The sequence below is a fragment of the Engystomops pustulosus genome, chromosome 1, assembly GCF_040894005.1.
Source record: "Engystomops pustulosus chromosome 1, aEngPut4.maternal, whole genome shotgun sequence".
In the NCBI taxonomy this organism is placed as follows: Eukaryota; Metazoa; Chordata; class Amphibia; order Anura; family Leptodactylidae; genus Engystomops; species Engystomops pustulosus.
In genome coordinates this window covers 239,199,309-239,217,301 of record NC_092411.1, presented here as the reverse complement: position 1 = coordinate 239,217,301, position 17,993 = coordinate 239,199,309, and the positions used below count along the sequence as shown (strand labels likewise).

Sequence of the window (17,993 nt, the reverse complement as noted above, 5' to 3'; positions counted from 1 at the left end):
TGTCGCTTAGCGACGGCACTGCTGCTGTGCCTAGAGCTACCGACTGATGGCGCCATGCCCACGGATGGTAATTCGGAGGAGGAGGAGGTGGAGGAGGGGTGGGAGGAGGAGGAGGCATAGTAGGCCTTTGAGACATGGACCGAGGTAGGCCCCGCAATCCTCGGCGTCGGCAATATATGAGCAGCCCCAGGGTCAGACTCGGTCCCAGCCTCCACCAAGTTAACCCAATGTGCCGTCAGCGATATATAGTGGCCCTGCCCAGCAGCACTCGTCCACGTGTCCGTGGTCAGGTGGACCTTGTCAGAAACGGCGTTGGTCAGGGCATGGATGATGTTCTCTGACACGTGCTTGTGCAGGGCTGGAACGGCACATCGGGAAAAGTAGTGGGCGGCCACCGCCATGAGGTTTCGAAAGGCCTCGGTCTCTACCAGCCTATAGGGCAGCATCTCCAGGCTAAGCAACTTGGAGATGAGGACGTTGAGGGCTTGGGCATGTGGGTGGGTGGGCATGTGGACAGATATCAGACATCCACGTCCACTCCTCAATGTAGACTTGAGGAAGCTGACTGACCTGACTACCAGTTCTGGTGGAAGTTGACATCTGGCAGTCTACAATCGTTCTGCGCTGCTGGTAAACTCTGGATAACATGGTTAATGTTGAATTCCACCTCGTGGGCACGTCGCACAACAGTCGGTGAGCGGGCAGTTGGAGGCGGCGCTGCGCTGCCCTGAGAGTGGCAGCATCTGTGCTGGACTTCCTGAAATGCGCACAGATGCGGCGCACCTTCGTGAGCAAATCAGACAGATTGGGGTATGTCTTGAGGAAACGCTGAACTATGAGATTTAACACATGGGCCAGGCATGGCACATGTGTCAGTCTGCCGAGTTGCAGAGCCGCCACCAGGTTACGGCCGTTGTCACACACAACCATGCCTGGCTTCAGGTTCAGCAGTGCCAGCCACAGATCAGTCTGCGCCGTGATGCCCTGTAATAGCTCTTGGGCGGTGTGCCTTTTATCGCCTAGGCTCAGCAGTTTGAGCACCGCCTGCTGTCGCTTAGCGACGGCACTGCTGCTGTGCCTAGAGCTACCGACTGATGGCGCCATGCCCACGGATGGTAATTCGGAGGAGGAGGAGGTGGAGGAGGGGTGGGAGGAGGAGGAGGCATAGTAGGCCTTTGAGACCTGGACCGAGGTAGGCCCCGCAATCCTCGGCGTCGGCAATATATGAGCAGCCCCAGGGTCAGACTCGGTCCCAGCCTCCACCAAGTTAACCCAATGTGCCGTCAGCGATATATAGTGGCCCTGCCCAGCAGCACTCGTCCACGTGTCCGTGGTCAGGTGGACCTTGTCAGAAACGGCGTTGGTCAGGGCATGGATGATGTTCTCTTACACGTGCTTGTGCAGGGCTGGGACGGCACATCGGGAAAAGTAGTGGGCGGCCGCCGCCATGAGGTTTCGAAAGGCCTCGGTCTCTACCAGCCTATAGGGCAGCATCTCCAGGCTAAGCAACTTGGAGTTGAGGACGTTGAGGGCTTGGGCATGTGGGTGGGTTGCGCTATACTTCCTTTTGCGCTCCAGCGTCTGGGGTATGGAGAGCTGAACGCTGGTGGATGCTGTGGAGGATCGTGGAGGCGAAGATGGAGTTTTCGCACGGGAGGTGTTTTGGCCGGGGTCCTGGGCAGGGGGCTGACTAGCAGATGACACAGGGGAAGGAGCAGTGGTGTGCCCGGCTGGAGGTGAACGGGCTTGGTGCCATTGAGTGGGGTGTTTAGCATTCATATGCCTGCGCATACTGGTGGTAGTTAAGCTAGTAGTTGTGGAACCCCTGCTGAACCTGGTTTGGCACAGGTTGCACACCACAGTCCGTCGGTCATCCGGTGTTTCTTTGAAGAACCTCCAGACTTCTGAAAATCTAGCCCTCGTGGAAGACTGACTGGTGGACAAATGGCTGGAAGCATTGTCCGCAATCCACGACATCACCTCTTCGCACTGTTCTGGCCTCAACAGTGCTCTACCACGAGTCCCAGTAACTTGATGAACCTAGGGAGTGTAGCTCTGAGTCGTTCCCCTGCTCCCTCATCAGCAGGTGGTGTCTCTCCCCGCCCAGGACCACGGCCTCTGACCCCTGCAGTAGTTGGACGCCCACGTCCACGCCCTCGTCCTCTACCCCTAGCCCTCGGGTTAAACATTTTCCAAATTAAAGTGTAAACTTTACATTTTTTTTTTTTGTGTGTTTTTTATTTATTTTTTTTAAACAAAACAATGCTATCCTATTGCTATGGCTAGTTTCTAACCTACACTGACAGCACACAACTGGATTTTGTGTTGTGCCTGATGACTTTGAGCTATAAAAGGAAATAAAGGTAAAAAAAAATAAATCAGCAGACTCTTCCTAATTCTAATCAAACCCCTAATAAATTGTCCCACTTCGGTGTTTGAGGTGGATATGCGTGTCACTAAGAGCTAAACACAACGGTCGCAAGTCTCCCAGCAAATTCCTCACAATATGGTACTAGCTGCACTACTAATGCCAGCAAGCCCAGCCACAAGCAAACAAAAGAAAGGAAAATATAACGCTATTGTAGGCCTAAGTAAGCCGTTGGGGTTCTCCTATGGCTATTTTCTAGCCTACAGTGAAAGCACACTGCTTTGCAATATGACTTTGAGCTATAAAAAGAAATAAAGGTAAAAAAAAATAAATCAGCAGACTCTGCCTAATTCTAATCAAACCCCTAATAAATTGTCCCACTTCGGTGTTTGAGGTGGATATGCGTGTCACTAAGAGCTAAACATAACGGTAGCAAGTCTCCCTGCAAATTCCTCAGAATATGGTACTAGCTGCACTACTAATGCCAGCAAGCCCAGCCACAAGCAAACAAAAGAAAGGAAAATATAACGCTATTGTAGGCCTAAGTAAGCCATTGGGGTTCTCCTATGGCTATTTTCTAGCCTACAGTGAAAGCACACTGCTTTGAAATATGACTTTGAGCTATAAAAAGAAATAAAGGTAAAAAAAAATAAATCAGCAGACTCTGCCTAATTCTAATCAAACCCCTAATAAATTGTCCCACTTCAGTGTTTGAGGTGGATATGCGTGTCACTAAGAGCTAAACATAACGGTAGCAAGTCTCCCTGCAAATTCCTCACAATATGGTACTAGCTGCACTACTAATGCCAGCAAGCCCAGCCACAAGCAAACAAAAGAAAGGAAAATATAACGATATTGTAGGCCTAAGTAAGCCGTTGGGGTTCTCCTTTGGCTATTTTGTAGCCTACACTGAAAGCACACTGCTTTGCAAGATGAGTTTGAGCTATAAAATGAAATAAAGGTAAAAAAAAATAAATCAGCAGACTCTGTCTAATTCTAATCAAACCCCTAATAAATTGTCCCACTTCGGTGTTTGAGGTGGATATGCGTGTCACTAAGAGCTAAACACAACGGTCGCAAGTCTCCCTTCAAATTCCTCACAATATGGTACTAGCTGCACTACTAATGCCAGCAAGCCCAGCCACAAGCAAACAAAAGAAAGGAAAATATAACGCTATTGTAGGCCTAAGTAAGCCGTTGGGGTTCTCCTATGGCTATTTTCTAGCCTACAGTGAAAGCACACTGCTTTGCAATATGACTTTGAGCTATAAAAAGAAATAAAGGTAAAAAAAAATTAATCAGCAGACTCTGCCTAATTCTAATCAAACCCCTAATAAATTGTCCCACTTCGGTGTTTAAGGTGGATATGTGTGTCACTAAGAGCTAAACACAACGGTAGCAAGTCTCCCTGCAAATTCCTCACAATATGGTACTAGCTGCACTACTAGTTCCAGCAAGCCCAGCCACAAGCAAACAAAAAAAGTAAAATAAAACGTTATTGTAGCCCTAAGGGCTGTTGGGTTCTTGTAGAATCACTCCTGCCTAACACTATTCTAATAGAACACCCTAACGCTTTCCCTGACCAGCAGCAGCTCTCTCCCTAGCGGCATCCAGACAGAGAATGATCCGAGCAGCGCGGGCAGGGGCTAGTCTATTCCAGGGTCACCTGATCTGGCCAGCCAACCACTGCTATCGACGTGTAAGGGTACCACGTCATGCTGGGTGGAGTGCAGAGTCTCCTGGTTTGTGATTGGCTCTGTTTCTGGCCGCCAAAAAGCAAAACGGCGGGAGATGCCATTTTGTCGAGCTGGCGAAATACTCGTCCGAGCAACGAGCAGTTTCGAGTACGCTAATGCTCGAACGAGCATCAAGCTCGGACGAGTATGTTCGCTCATCTCTATTTATGAACTCCATCTTTCATGATTACATTGGCGTGTTTATGGTTATGTATCTTGACGCATCTTTCTTGTCAGCTCCGGTTGTGAAAATAATTATGATACTGGTAATTAAGAGCTCCTTGCCATAAAGTGGGCATTTGAAGTCTGGCAACTTTTTGGAGGGAGCTCTTCTTCAGATAACTGTGCTCACAGATCATAAGACCTTAGTATGTTTGGATATTGCTAAGTGCTTGAACTAACGTCAGGCTAGGTGGGCCTTGTTTTTCTCGCGCTTTAATTTTGTGGTCAACTACCGACCTGGGTCAAAAAATGTGAAGGATGATGCCTTGTCCCGCAGCTTCCTGAGTTTCCAGAGGCTATGGCCAGTAATATTTTGTCTCCAGGTGTTGTGGTGGCAGCTGTCTTCTCCCACACCTCCTCTCAGATTGTAGCAGAACAAAGATCTGCACCTAAAGACCTTCAGAAATGTAAATTATTTGTCCCTCTTTCCTGTCGTTTGGGAGTGTTGGAGGAGATGCATTGCTCAGTATTGGCAGGTCATCCGGGTATGCGGAGTACCTTGGATCTCTTAAAGCGAAGTTACTGGTGGCCTCACATAACTAATGACGTGCATGCATTCGTCCAAGACTGTCAGGTCTGTTCGTGAGGAAAGACTCCCAGGAGACGTCCTGAGGGGTCTCTTCTTTCACTCCCAGTTCCTACCAGGCCAAGGTCAAAGTCTCTATGGATTTTGTCACTGATCAGCCAACATCTCAAGGGTACACAGTGATTTGGGTGGTGGTGGATCATTTCTCTAAGTTGGGACAATTTATTCTGTTAAAAAAGTTGCCATTAGCTGATGAATTGGCTGAACTTTTTATACAGAATATTGTATGCCTCCATGGTATATCAGATGATATTGTGTCAGATAGGGGCGTACAATTTGTCTCCAAGTTTTGGCGAGCATTTTGTTTTAGACTGGAAGTGAATTTATCGTACTCGTCAGTCCAAGAGAATGAATCAGGAGATGATTCAATATCTGTGACTCTTTGTCTCAGACAGTCAAGACCAGTGGGTGAAATTTCTTCATTTGGGAGAATTTGCTATTCATAACCATTGTAATTCTTCCACTCAGGTTTCTCTTTTTTTCTGCAACTATGGCTTTCATCCTCGTTTCTCCTTTTCATCTGTGCTTGTCATTAATATTCCTCGGGCTGAAGCTAATACATTCAAACTTCCCACACTCTGGTCACAAGTTCAGCAGAATATTCAAAGGGCACAAAATTCTATGGTCCAACAGACTCATAGAAGGCGCACTAATTCTGATACGTTTTTAGTAGGGGATAAAGTGTGGTTATCAACAATAAACCTTAAATTTAAGGTCCCCTTTTTAAAGTTTGTGCCCAGGTTTGTAGGTCCCTTTGTGATTTCTCAAATTGTTGACTCGGTTTCCTTGCAGGTGGCAGTGTTCTCTGACCTCCTGCATGTCTCCAAGCAGCCTCTGGGCAGCAGCTGCTAAAGCCTTGCACTGTTTAGGGTTTGTGTTCTGGACTCCTGGGAGTTGTGGTACCTCTGCATGGTGTCTGCAATTGTGCTTTGTTGTTCTGCACCGTGGGGGGTTAATTCCCAGAAGTTTTCCAGCTCCAATAAGGTTCTGCAGGTGGGGTTCTGGCTGCATAAATTGCAGCTTCACTAGTCACCTGTGCCAGTGTTTGAAATCCCGTCATCCCTTGCTCCATGCTTAGGTTTGACCTGCTATTGGTTCTGTATTGTTGTGATCTCTGCTAGTTTTTGACATTGACCCTTTGCTTCCTGATTTTGCTCTTGACGTACCCTCTCGTTGTGACTCCGGCTAGTTTACTAGTCTTTTGTGTTTTATGTTTGTTAGTTTGTTCGTGTTGTTCCCTTCCCGCACCTAGCTAGTGTATTCTAGCTAGTCTTCTAGTAGTCGCCCCGCGGTTTAGTGTGGGGAGGCTATAGGAAGGGACAGCGGTTGGGGGCGAGTTCAGGGCACACTTTTTCCTGTCTTCTTTGTTACCCAACCCTAACACTTACTCTACAAGCATTTATAGAAGAGCTGACTGTGAGTTTTATTGATTAGCCAATGGAGCTGTGTCATTGCTTGTTATATCCATCTCATGGATCTTATCATCAGTCAGGTCTGATCTGCTCATCTCTCTTTTTCTATGTATCAGATGCTAGTAGAATGTTCAGAAGTTAAGTAAAAGTGTAGATAAACCCTGGACCCTGATAATCTAAGCACATTGCAAAAAAACAGCATTTTATAGCACAGTGGAATCATGAAGTATCTTCTTAGAGAGTTATAGGAGCTAAACAGAAATTAAACTGAGTAAAATTGTGAAGAATGAGGGCTAGAAATGATCTTTATTTTTTAAATCATCACTAGGATTAAAATTTTAGAACTTTCTTTCATGGGCAAACATTTAAAGAGGACCTGTCACCCAAATTTTAGGCACTAGGAGCTGCTTACTAAAATAAGCAGCTCCTAGTGCTTGAACAAACGCCGGCCGCAGTGTTAGAGTGATAGCGTTACCGCAAAGCTGTCCGACGTATTCATGAGGGGGCAGGGTTGGGGCGTGGCTAGGGACGGTGACTGCCGTCTGACGCACGGCAGTCACTGCCGGCCTATGGAGCAAGCGGGGCGGTCCGGGGAAGAGGCAGCGCTTTGTTGACTCGGTTTCCTTCAAGGTGGTAGTGTTCTCTGACCTCCTGCATGTCTCCAAGCAGCCTCTGGGCAGCAGCTGCTAAAGCCTTGCACTATTTAGGGTTTGTGTTCTGGACTCCTGGGAGTTGTGGTAGTCTGTTAGATCATCACTGGGAACAAAGCATAAGAAGGAGGAGCTGTTACTGAGAACTACGGGGTCATGGGACTTATAGTTGTAGATGGCGGGCATCTTGGAGATAACTCCACCTACTTTAGAAAGCCCATCAAATTTTCAAAAAGCCCATCAAAATCATAAAGCAAACTATTTTGGCTGTATTTTGTGATTCATGATATTGAGTTTTATTTTATTTATTTATTTATAGCATTATGGGTTTTTATATCAGCTGTGCATATTGCAGGAATACCCCTTTAAGTTATTTTGTTAAAAGTTTATTCAATTTTATTTAAAAAAAACTTTAAAACATAAAAAAAATTTCAAGCTTTTTGCTAATTTTCTAAACAAAAAAAAACTGTCATAGTTAAAACTATCATATCAAGTTAAATCTTACATGTCACGGAGAAAATAAAGCAAAAATCATGTAAAAACATGTAAAGTTTTTCTAAAGATAAACAGCTAGTTAACAGAACTGAAAAAAAGGACCTGGACATGCGGGTACCAATGTCTGTTGGTTATGAAAGGGTTACATGTACATAAACCTGTAATAGCTGTAGCCAAACACTTGTTCAGTTTCGCTTTTTTACTCGCCAATACACATACATATATTTCCTTCATATAAGCCTGTACAGAATGCATTGTTAATCAGGGGAAAAGACTCTTACAAAAGTAAACATACAGTACCTGCACCCCTCCCAGACATAATCTGGGGGACAAGGAGTGGTCTGCATCTTAGGAAAGAAGACATTAACCCTCCCAGGGGGGTTGGGGGGAAGGAATCCATTGCCTCCACTTCCTAAGAACCTCTCTGAGCATCTCTCTCATATTAATCAGGGGGTAACATGTGGATCTTTCCTCTTTTTCAAATAAATAATATTTCAAATATTGATGCACAAACCAGAGAAATATTGCTGAAAATACAATACAGGTTTTCCTTTGCTCTGCTGTGTGAAGTGGCTGCTACATGCTGAGCTTCCACCCTCCCCATCAGCAAGTAAAGGTCCTCCTCTGATCCAGCACACAGACTCCAGGGCCAGAGACAGCACAGGGGATGGAGACAGGGAGATAACTTTGATAACTCTGTTATCTTTCTCCTACTTGTAAAGCATTGTCTGTGTCTCTCATTGGAGGGGTGTGCTGTATTGCAGTGGTGGAGGCAGCAGAGTCACTATAGCATCACTTCTGCTGAGAACTCTGTATGTGCAGGCTGGTAAGAGGAATCTGCTTCTCCTCTATAATGCAGCACTAGATGGAGGATGCTTCATTGGAAATGCTTGCTCTGAGCTCATGCAGGAAGAGCACCCATCCCTAGAACAGCTGCCAACTCGCAGAATTGCAGGCACCCTATCACTGCCAGCAAATGGGGATGTGAAAGAATCAAAGCAGCACTAAGACCCAGAAGGCATAGGAAAGGGAAGCAGCATTGCTTTTCACATAGAAGAGAAATCCCTTCAGTGCTGGCCCAGCGAAGAGAGTAGTGAAGTCAGTCACCTGCTGGTGAAGGACAGTAACACAGCACAAGCAAGAAGAGAAAATCTCAGTCCCTCTCTTATCTTGGGAAGAGACACCTTATACCCCTTGCTCTGTCTTATTGTGGAGACTACTGCTTATGGTGGAGGGGGACACCTGAAAGTATCATCTGCTGGGGATTATTACAGCCAAGTGTTAGGAGAAAGCTTTGCTCCTCTACAATTGATCATCATCATCAATGCAGGATGCTAATGGACCAGGGAATGCTTTCATGACATCTCCTGCTCTCTAGTTTGGACACATTTCTTTGCCTTCTGCCGCATGAAGCAGCTTCTTGGGATGCAGCAATTCTCTGCTTTGTAGCAGAAGGGATATAAATAGTCAGATCGTGCAGAGCATCGCTATTTATCTCCAATATACATCACAGGGGGGTCTGTGTCTGTCCAGGATCACCTGTCGCTGCAAGCACAGAAGAAGAGTCCATTGGTTTATTGTGTAGGAGCTCATCAATACTCCTGCTCCATAAGGAGATAATGAGAGAGATCACTGCCAGGGTCTGGACCACAAGGATGACTTTCTGAGACTAGAATGTGTCCAACTTTCCTGATGCAAGGATAAAGCAGGTAGGAGGGTTTTTTTTTCAGTAAGAACCAGAACTGCAATGTAGAACTGGTGGAGTCGGGACTGTGTGGAGAGAATGGGGCATCCGATGGTAGAACTTTGTTCCACATCCTTATGGGAACTAAATTGCTCTTCTTTTCTTTGTTTTGCACAGATACAAAATGTAACAATTTCTTCTTAATATCCTACAAGGAATCCCTAGTCTGACAGTAGTGCTGCTTTGCAGGTAGAATCAGTAGCCAGGCTGTGCATTTCACATGGGGCTTATCTACATAACAGTAATGTGTCCATTCTAGAATATTAGAGTTAATATCATGTAAACTTGAGCTCTCACTCCTTAGGATTCTGTACAGTTGTGAAGACAATGGGCACAGATGTAATGATTTAATAGGGGAGTAACACAAGTGACAAAGGGAGAGGAGTCAGTCCTTTATCTCATATTGAATGCTCCCACATATAGTTGTAAGGCAGAATTAATGGAGTGTTAGTTATGGTCATCTCCTCAATCACCCATGTCACATGTGACAGCTCCTAGTGTCTATATGCAGACCCTGAAGATGAGTGCAGTTATCGAGCCCACAGTATTCATATATATATATATATATATATATATATATATATATATATATATATATATATATATCTATATTTGATAGTGAGATATATGTATTATATATGGATAGAATATCTTCTGTTGTGGTTAGTACAGTTTTATACAAGCATTATACATAGTATAATACTATGCATTATACATAGCTCAAGCACAGAGATACATTTTATACATAAACATTTAGTGTCTCATCTACTGATTTCATCTCCAATCGCTTATGTTCTTCAATATTTATTACTGTTATTTTACTTTGACAACAAGCCACCATAGCAGGGAGTGCATTATATAGATGCTGCACTCCTTACATGATCTACCATTAACAGTGATTTATGATGCACAACAAAGTATTGCTCTGGCATAGACAGATGCTTTTAACTTCACATTCACCTATCTGTTACTAAGTATCTCGTTGCTGCCAGTCTTTACCCAGTTATTTTTATTTTTACCTTCCATTCATCACCAATGAGAAAATGCACTTGACTTGTTAATGAAATGATTGTGGGTGATATATTGTAGGATGAGATAGCAACAATGGAAACATTCACATGGTGTTTTTGACTAATGTCCTAAATACATTAATGCTGCTAAGCAGGTATGTGATGGGTGAATAAATAGTCTAGCTTCTATTGTAGCTTCCCTTCTAAAAAATATGTGGCTCTGTTAGTCCATAGCTGTGAAGGCTGCATTGACTAATAATATATTTTGTCTGCCAACGTTATAGCAAATCCTATTACACTGTATATAAGTATATGAGCACGTCAAGAGTCGTGTCAAGAGTCATTCTCTAGCTGAACTAGGTCAATCAAATTATCTAAGTGCGCTTTTCTCATGTGTTCCCTATCTCCTTGTGGAGAAAACCAACAGTATGTGACATGTACATATGTGCTGATGTGAGTTTACTTGTGTTAAGGCACTTATTTTATTAGTTTGTATCTATCTATCTATCTATCTATCTCATATCTATCTATCATCTATATATCTGTCTATCCATCTATCTATCTATCTATCTATCTATCTATCTGTCCATTTCTCTTTACTCCATTGATCTCTTTCTACTGTAATCTATGCCTCCTATCTCATCTGTTTTATCTACTCTTATCTCTATCTATGTATATATCTCTTATCTATATGAATATATTGAAAGATTTGTAAGATATCACTGAATCTACTGTTTTCTAAACTTACCGTTGCCTATTTTCACATTACAGTATGCATGTGTCCTACATGTTATGATGAGGCATGAAATGGATAATGTAATATATTGACTTTTGAAATGGAAAAGGCAACTTTCATGAATCATTATCAATCAATACAACAAGAGTGGAGGTGAAGAAGGAGGATGTGTTCTGACACAAACTACACACACAGTTTAGGATCATTATACATTTTCATGGCATTTTTAATAAATATATATAAATATTATTTTTCAAACATTAATCATACATATGCCAACCAATGCACACATCCATTTAGGGCTGCTCATATTCAGAGAAGAAAGTGCATTTAATTGTATGTTAATAAAAAGAAAAAAAGAAGGATTTGGGGGAAATATTTAGTACAAATGGCTTTTTATTGATTTATATATTTGCTCTATTTATGCATAGAAGTAGCTATCAGTTTATGGGGCATTACTTTTGTGACAGGAGACTATGTACAATTTACTAAGCTCCTCTTGCGCTATAACATCATGTCTTCGGCAAGGACACACTATAAAATCCTTTCAGTCCCTCAATTTGTATACAACATTTCCTGTACAATCTTCTCAGCTCCTCCTACCCTATAACATGCTATGTACAATCTGATCAGCTTCTCCTGCTTTATAACATGCTGCCTGCATATAGGACTCTATGTACAATCATCTCTGCTTCTCCTGCTTTATAACAAACTTCCCACATCTAGGACGCCATGTAGAATCTTCTCGTATCCTTCCATTCTATAACATACCACGTAAAAACGTGCCACTATGGGGGTATATGTATTATATAAACCCTGCCCCCTGCCTCTCCGTAGGTTCCATGGGTGCAATTATTGAGCACATGATGCCCACTCCACCGCCCTACTGGTGAAGACGGCGATGTAGTCACAAATCCCTGCTCTTTGACAGGAACTACGACTAAATCATGCCTTGTACGTCGATAAATCCCCTTTAAATTGCCTTCAAGCAGGATACTATGTACAATCCGCTCATATTTTGGTTCAGAACATTTTGCAGTGACTCAAGTCCTATAAAATGCTTTGACTTTTACTTATGCAAAAACCTTTGATGTTTTTTAGGGTTGTTTTCTTCACCTTAGGAAACTGACATAAACCTGTTTGTGTGTAGTGGCATCTTACTACGAGAGTTGTCAGACCTTTGCTTTATTGTTATCGCTATAATAAACTTTTTGTGTTGTGTTGAGAAGCATATGCTTATGCCATAAACCAGCAGCTATGTGATATGCATCCGGTGGTCGTTCACTCTAGATGGGATGACATAACATCCAGAGAGAAACAATTTTTATAACAGTGTAAGTGTCATTTCCTATGAATATTGTGAATAATAGGGGGTGTCGGTATATTGTTTATTCAGTTTTTTTTCGTAACACAATCTTGTAATATGCAAGGGAAAAAAACATTTTCTTTAATAATAGTGTTTGGAATGAGGTGCTAATGGCAATAGGAGGAGTGTGACAACTAGTGTTCTGTAAAAGCAGCAAGCTTGGGGTTGTCACACTTAGTAACTGAAACATCCTAGTGTTATCAGTGTTATTTTTGTATATAGTAGGAAATGTTGTAATAATTTAATGAATTGAGACAGAAGCTACAATAGTAACGTCTTGGTCTGCCAGTGACATATACAATCTGAAATCCTTAAAAATCCTTGTACCTGAATACTACATATTGTGAAATTGGAGAGAAAATCAGTGTTTATGTGTATTACAGTGACCACAATGTGAATTAGGTCACACTGGAAGCTGTTTCCCATGTGTTGGTCACTTGGAAGACCTGGTGCAGGACTCTAATTGCTGGAGTGGGGACAGAAATGTAATCACCACTCCAGACCAAAGCTTCCAGATTCTAATGGGTCTAACCATGCACCAGGTGTGCCATAGCTTAGGTCAGAAGTCGCTCTCTACCTGGAGACACAGAAGCTGGACTGTGTGAGAGCCACACGCGAGTGACACAGGTTTGCTGAAAGTATTTTCCATTCTGGTAGGGAGAAGCCTTCCAGTGGCTGGTGAGGGCCGCCAAGTGTATAGTTAGAGCCGGACAGGCAAGGATTTTGTTTGATACTGGTGTTTTTCTGGAATAAATGCACAGTTTGAACTTAAATCCTGCTGTCCATGTGAGCTTTGTCATTGCCAACCCCCACGTTTGAACTGAACCCCTACAGTACATTGAAACCTCGTTTGTCCCGCTTTATACATTTTCAAATGAAAATGTTCTTTTTGTCAAAGTGGTTCTTCCCCCCTGTCCCCCTCCCGCAATGTATATAGAATACAAAGTAATTGTTAAGGTGTCACCCTCTAAAAAAACACACCATTCATAAAGACAAAGGCCTTAGTCATGTGTTTTATGCTTGGCATTAATTCAGCATATTGGATAGAACTAGACTGGCAGATGGAGCAATTCTACTTTACCAGTGATAGCAGAATCATTCTGATTTTACAGCATTGCCCCCCACTAAAACATGTACAGTGACCTAAAGTTGGGCCCCTACTTATCATTCCAAACTGCTTCTACATTTCAAGGGACGAGGGGCTGATCTATTTCCTGTCATCTCCGCTCATCTCCACGGGCTAACCAATTTTTTTCCCCTGATTTTGCTGATCAGGATGGGATTATGACAAGCACCTTGTTTGTTGCTTGCTGTTTATTGTATTACACTGTATTGCACTATTTCATAAGTAGTCTTATTATATTTAAATGTACATTGACTGGTTTAACCAGAACCCTCTAGAAGAGATGCCCCAAATTGTTTTCTATGAGTTTTTGACTGGAGTATTGTAGATGGAGTGTCAGAGTATTGCAGGGAAGACATAAGGAAATGGTGACATTCAGTGTACCTCATGAGATACAGCTTGAAGCCTGAGGAAATTATCTTAGGCTTGCACTTCACCTGTAGGCCTCAGCGACAGCCTACACGCAGAGTATAAAGTTCTTTTGCTGTTCTTTCCTGGACTGGTACAATCAACTGTGAGTTTGAAGGGTCTTGATTTAAGACTTTGCCCACCATAGGCCTTCATTAGCACCATTAGGTGGGGGCTGTTATTAGACGGGAGTGCCTCAGGGGAACCTTACAGCTCTGTGACCCATCTCGTTGCCGCAGCTCTGTAAGCTTGTTTGGTGGTCGAGAATTAAAATCAGCTGGGAAAGTGGTGAGAACCTTGCTAGGCCTCTCCAAAATCACTTGCATAGCTTCTGTCAATAGGTGAACAGAAGTGAATAAAATACTCTCTGTTCACCTTCCATTCCATCCCTATCAGTTTCTTTTACTTAACCCACAGGTGTGAACTGAGCCTTACAGATACAGATGAATGATGTGAAAAAGATACTTGTTATCACCTGCTAACTTCTATTAGTGATTGACTGATTTACTGACCATTATACAGTAACGCGATCCAGCTCCCCTGAAAAAATATCCTAAGGCAATAATTTTACAAACTAAAATTAGGTAATAAGATACTACTCAACATACACAATTCTCCTTAATAGTTAAAAAAGGTTTTCATCAGCAGCTGAGGTTAAGAAATCATCTACCCTCTACATTACTGTAGATGATTAAGATTATTAGGGTAATTTGCATCTATGCAACTTGTATCCAAGTTTTTATATGGCATAGGCCTTGCACAAGTTACAGTAGGCTCAGAGGCATAATGTAACTATAAAATACAAGCATTGACGTGACATTTCTCAATCAAAATGTCCCTTAACACAATTCCTGTTGTAAGTACTAATTCAATGAAATAAATACCAGTAACTTTCTTGCAAATGCAGTTTAAAAATAACTTGCCTTTTAAGAAAATCACATAAGGCTTTCATACAGTCTATTTTACTTTAGCACCCCTCAATCTCTCAGCATGTCTAATACATTTGTATTTTTACCCTGCTTGCCCTACTGCGCCCACTGTTGTAAAAAGTATTGGACATAGACAGAAAAGTCGTCATCTCCATGGTGTTTGCAAAAAATTTCTTTTCCACCCCTTGTGCGCCAGGTGCACAAGGAATGCTACATTGCCACCAGTATGTTAAAGCTCCAAAATGATACATTCAACCTCTCTTTTCAGTGAACTATATAGTGGAAGGCAATGGAAACAGAAGTGTCTTAGCACTATGCAGTGACAGCGTCAAAATAATGCAGCCTAAGGGTAGTTTCTCAATAACAAAATCCCCCAGAGGTCCGCAATACACATTTAGACACATTTTCTGGATATTTTGATAGATGTGTACTGAAAGATAAGCAACTATTTTTTCACAGCATTTTAGGGACATGTATGAAAGTAAATATGAGTCAATTGCACTTTAATTTGCCTCTAAAAGACTCTAATGTGCTCAAAAATATGGGGTGAAGAAGGCGCAATTCAAAGAAAACATCTGCATTGGAAAGATACATTAGGAACACTGCAACATAAACACATACCAATAAACTTGTTAACACCCGGCATAAGCGCAACTAAATGTGCAAAAACAAACAAAATGCACAAAAAAAAGAAGAGAAAAAAAGGAATAATAAAATATAGGTCCCCTTATGTCTGGTTAACTTGTAAGGTGTGTGTAATAGGGGGGAGGGGATGAATTGCAGCCTTTCAAGACTTTTTTTTTACAATGGTGACACAAAGTCCAGCTATTATAAAAAGCAAACACTGAAAAAAAGTTGAGAGCTTTATACAATCAGCAGTATGGTACCGATGGCCATACAATGAAAATCTCTTTCTGAATACTTATAGAGCACAATTTATTGTTCATATTTGGTTAGTTAATTGTATGTTACAGGTCTACATTTCTCTTCTACCTTTTCTAGGGATTTGTCTGAAGCCTTATGCTATATGATTTCAGGCCTTGTGTATGAGTGCAGTTAGATTATTATCTGTAAGATTTGAGAATATGTGTTCATTCTGGTTGTTGAGTTACAGTACAGGTTGTTTTCGAAGGTTGTCTTATGAACACCCGACTCAACACCTCTCATGTCCCTCTGACCTCTGATCAAGCTCTCTGGATGGTGGTAATTTAATGAACTTTAGCCTCAGGATGCAAATATCAACTGTGAGAATTATCAAAGTTGCTAATCTCCATTCCCACGAAACCCCAAATTTTATAAATCCAATCATCCTAAGGAAATTTGAAGTTTCATTCACAAAATGTAAACCTATTCGGACTTACTTACAAATTCAGCTTAAAGATGTCACTAAATTACTCAAAGGTCCTTATGCATTGGTTGTTTAGTGTCCCAAATTTTCCCTTTAACTTTACATCAACTGTATTGGTGAAGTGCCTTATGTCCCATAGACCTTTGGTGCATAACATAGCTAATCACGGATGACACACGGGATGCATATAACGACTATTTAAAATTACTGCCCAAGAACATACAGGAGTCTTTTGTGTCTCTGGCACATGGCTATGAAATCCACAGCCGTGTGCATGAACTCATAGAATTGAATGAGGATGTGTACTAGATTTAGAAAATACTGTACACCTCATGCTACAAGCATGTCACATGATGAGAGGATTACAGCTTTTATAAAACGTTTTTAAAGTGTAAGGATCTTGTTTATGTGTAGTATGAAGTCGGCATACTACCCGCCCCTTCCAGTGTACATATGCCATTGGTACGGCACTTTCACAATAATTCTGGGGTGTACTGCTCCACCTTCATTGAATTACTGCTTAAAGAGCACCAGAGATCAGTCTGATGCCCCTCATCTCTAGGTTGTTATAAAGGTTTATTTTTTTTAAGCTGACACAGAGAGAACTCTAACATGACAATTTTGGACAATAAACCACCAGTCCATATGGAGGCTCCATAAGGTCCTGTTTAAGAACAAACCTATCCTGTTTGTAACCCAGGGACTACCTGTAAATGAAAGCATAATGAAAACAGACTGTATATACAAACTCCTCATTCCACCAGCTTAAAATATTACATCAAGCTGTTTGTCAACATTTTCTGTTTAAAAATTAGCTTATAAATGCATTACCCACCATGGAAGGATTTCTGCGACTAATAATTGTCAAATATGTATTTTTTTCTTCATTGCAAATATATCATGTAGCCATATTCACAGAATGTATAAACTGCATTGATATGAGCCACATTCGTCTTCCCAGTCTTCCTATGGAATGTGTAATCAGGAATCTGGTATGGTTTATGAGACTAATAACGAGTCTAAAATATTTATGAAAAAATATGAAGAATGGAGATCGACTTCTAATTAGTTTTTGGTGGCATTTATCTTAAGAATAGATGGAGAAGGCAGTATCTCCCAGAAGAAATAATATTAGACTTGCAAAGGGAAATCTAATGGATCACCGGCAAATGTTTGCATAGAAAATGCAAGACTTCCATAAAACAGATGACCTGCCAAAGCCGAGTGAAACTATCCATTATTATTAAGGCTGCTTTTATTGTTTCTTTGTATGTTTTTTTTATCCAGATACCTTGTCTACCATATTTATAGAGGACTGCGGAGCTGCAGTCTAGCGTAACATGATTTATTGGAAATATGTTTCTCCCATTATAATGAAGTTACCTGTCTCCCAACATAAACAGCAATAATAGTGTTATGATTCATACAGAAACACACTCTTTCTTTCATTGTTTTCACATGGAATCTGCTAGGTTCATTTGTATTGTTGGAAGTCCTGCCATAATGTGTAAAGAGGAACCGCGTAGGATTTTTTCAGTTAAACAATCTTTTGGTCCATCTATCCGTGGCCTCTACAAGAAGCTTAGACCAAAAAAGTACGTTAGTGAAAGGTAGGAGCAGAATAACTAGTAGAAATTATATACTGATGTATATAAATCACAAGGCTTTGAGCATGGCGAAATATAAAATAAGGTTCATGGGCTGGACAATTTTCTGGAAGAAGAACCAAAGGATTGTGTTAATAAGTTTCAATCAAACTGAAGTTTGATGATAGATGAATTTGGGGGCATTTATCATGCCATGTGTGCCAGTTCTCTGGAAAAGTTGGAATTCCTGGTACGTGGCCAGAAATTGCGACTT

General features: G+C 41.8%; 1 protein-coding gene across 10 annotated transcripts in view; it reads left to right on the top strand.

Moving 5' to 3' along the window:
• Positions 1-8,106: 8,106 nt before the first annotated feature.
• SGCZ (sarcoglycan zeta) overlaps positions 8,107-17,993 on the top strand; it is a 498,244-nt gene continuing 488,357 nt past the window's right edge. For 5 of the 10 annotated variants that reach the window (XM_072122046.1, XM_072122062.1, XM_072122038.1 and 2 more), the window contains exon 1: positions 8,109-9,178. The gene's annotated coding sequence lies outside the window, so the exon portion shown is untranslated. Of the gene's footprint in view, positions 9,179-12,870; positions 12,940-17,993 lie in introns of those variants that run through there. The other 5 variants (XM_072122055.1, XM_072122031.1, XM_072122089.1 and 2 more) reach the window with 4 other exon arrangements.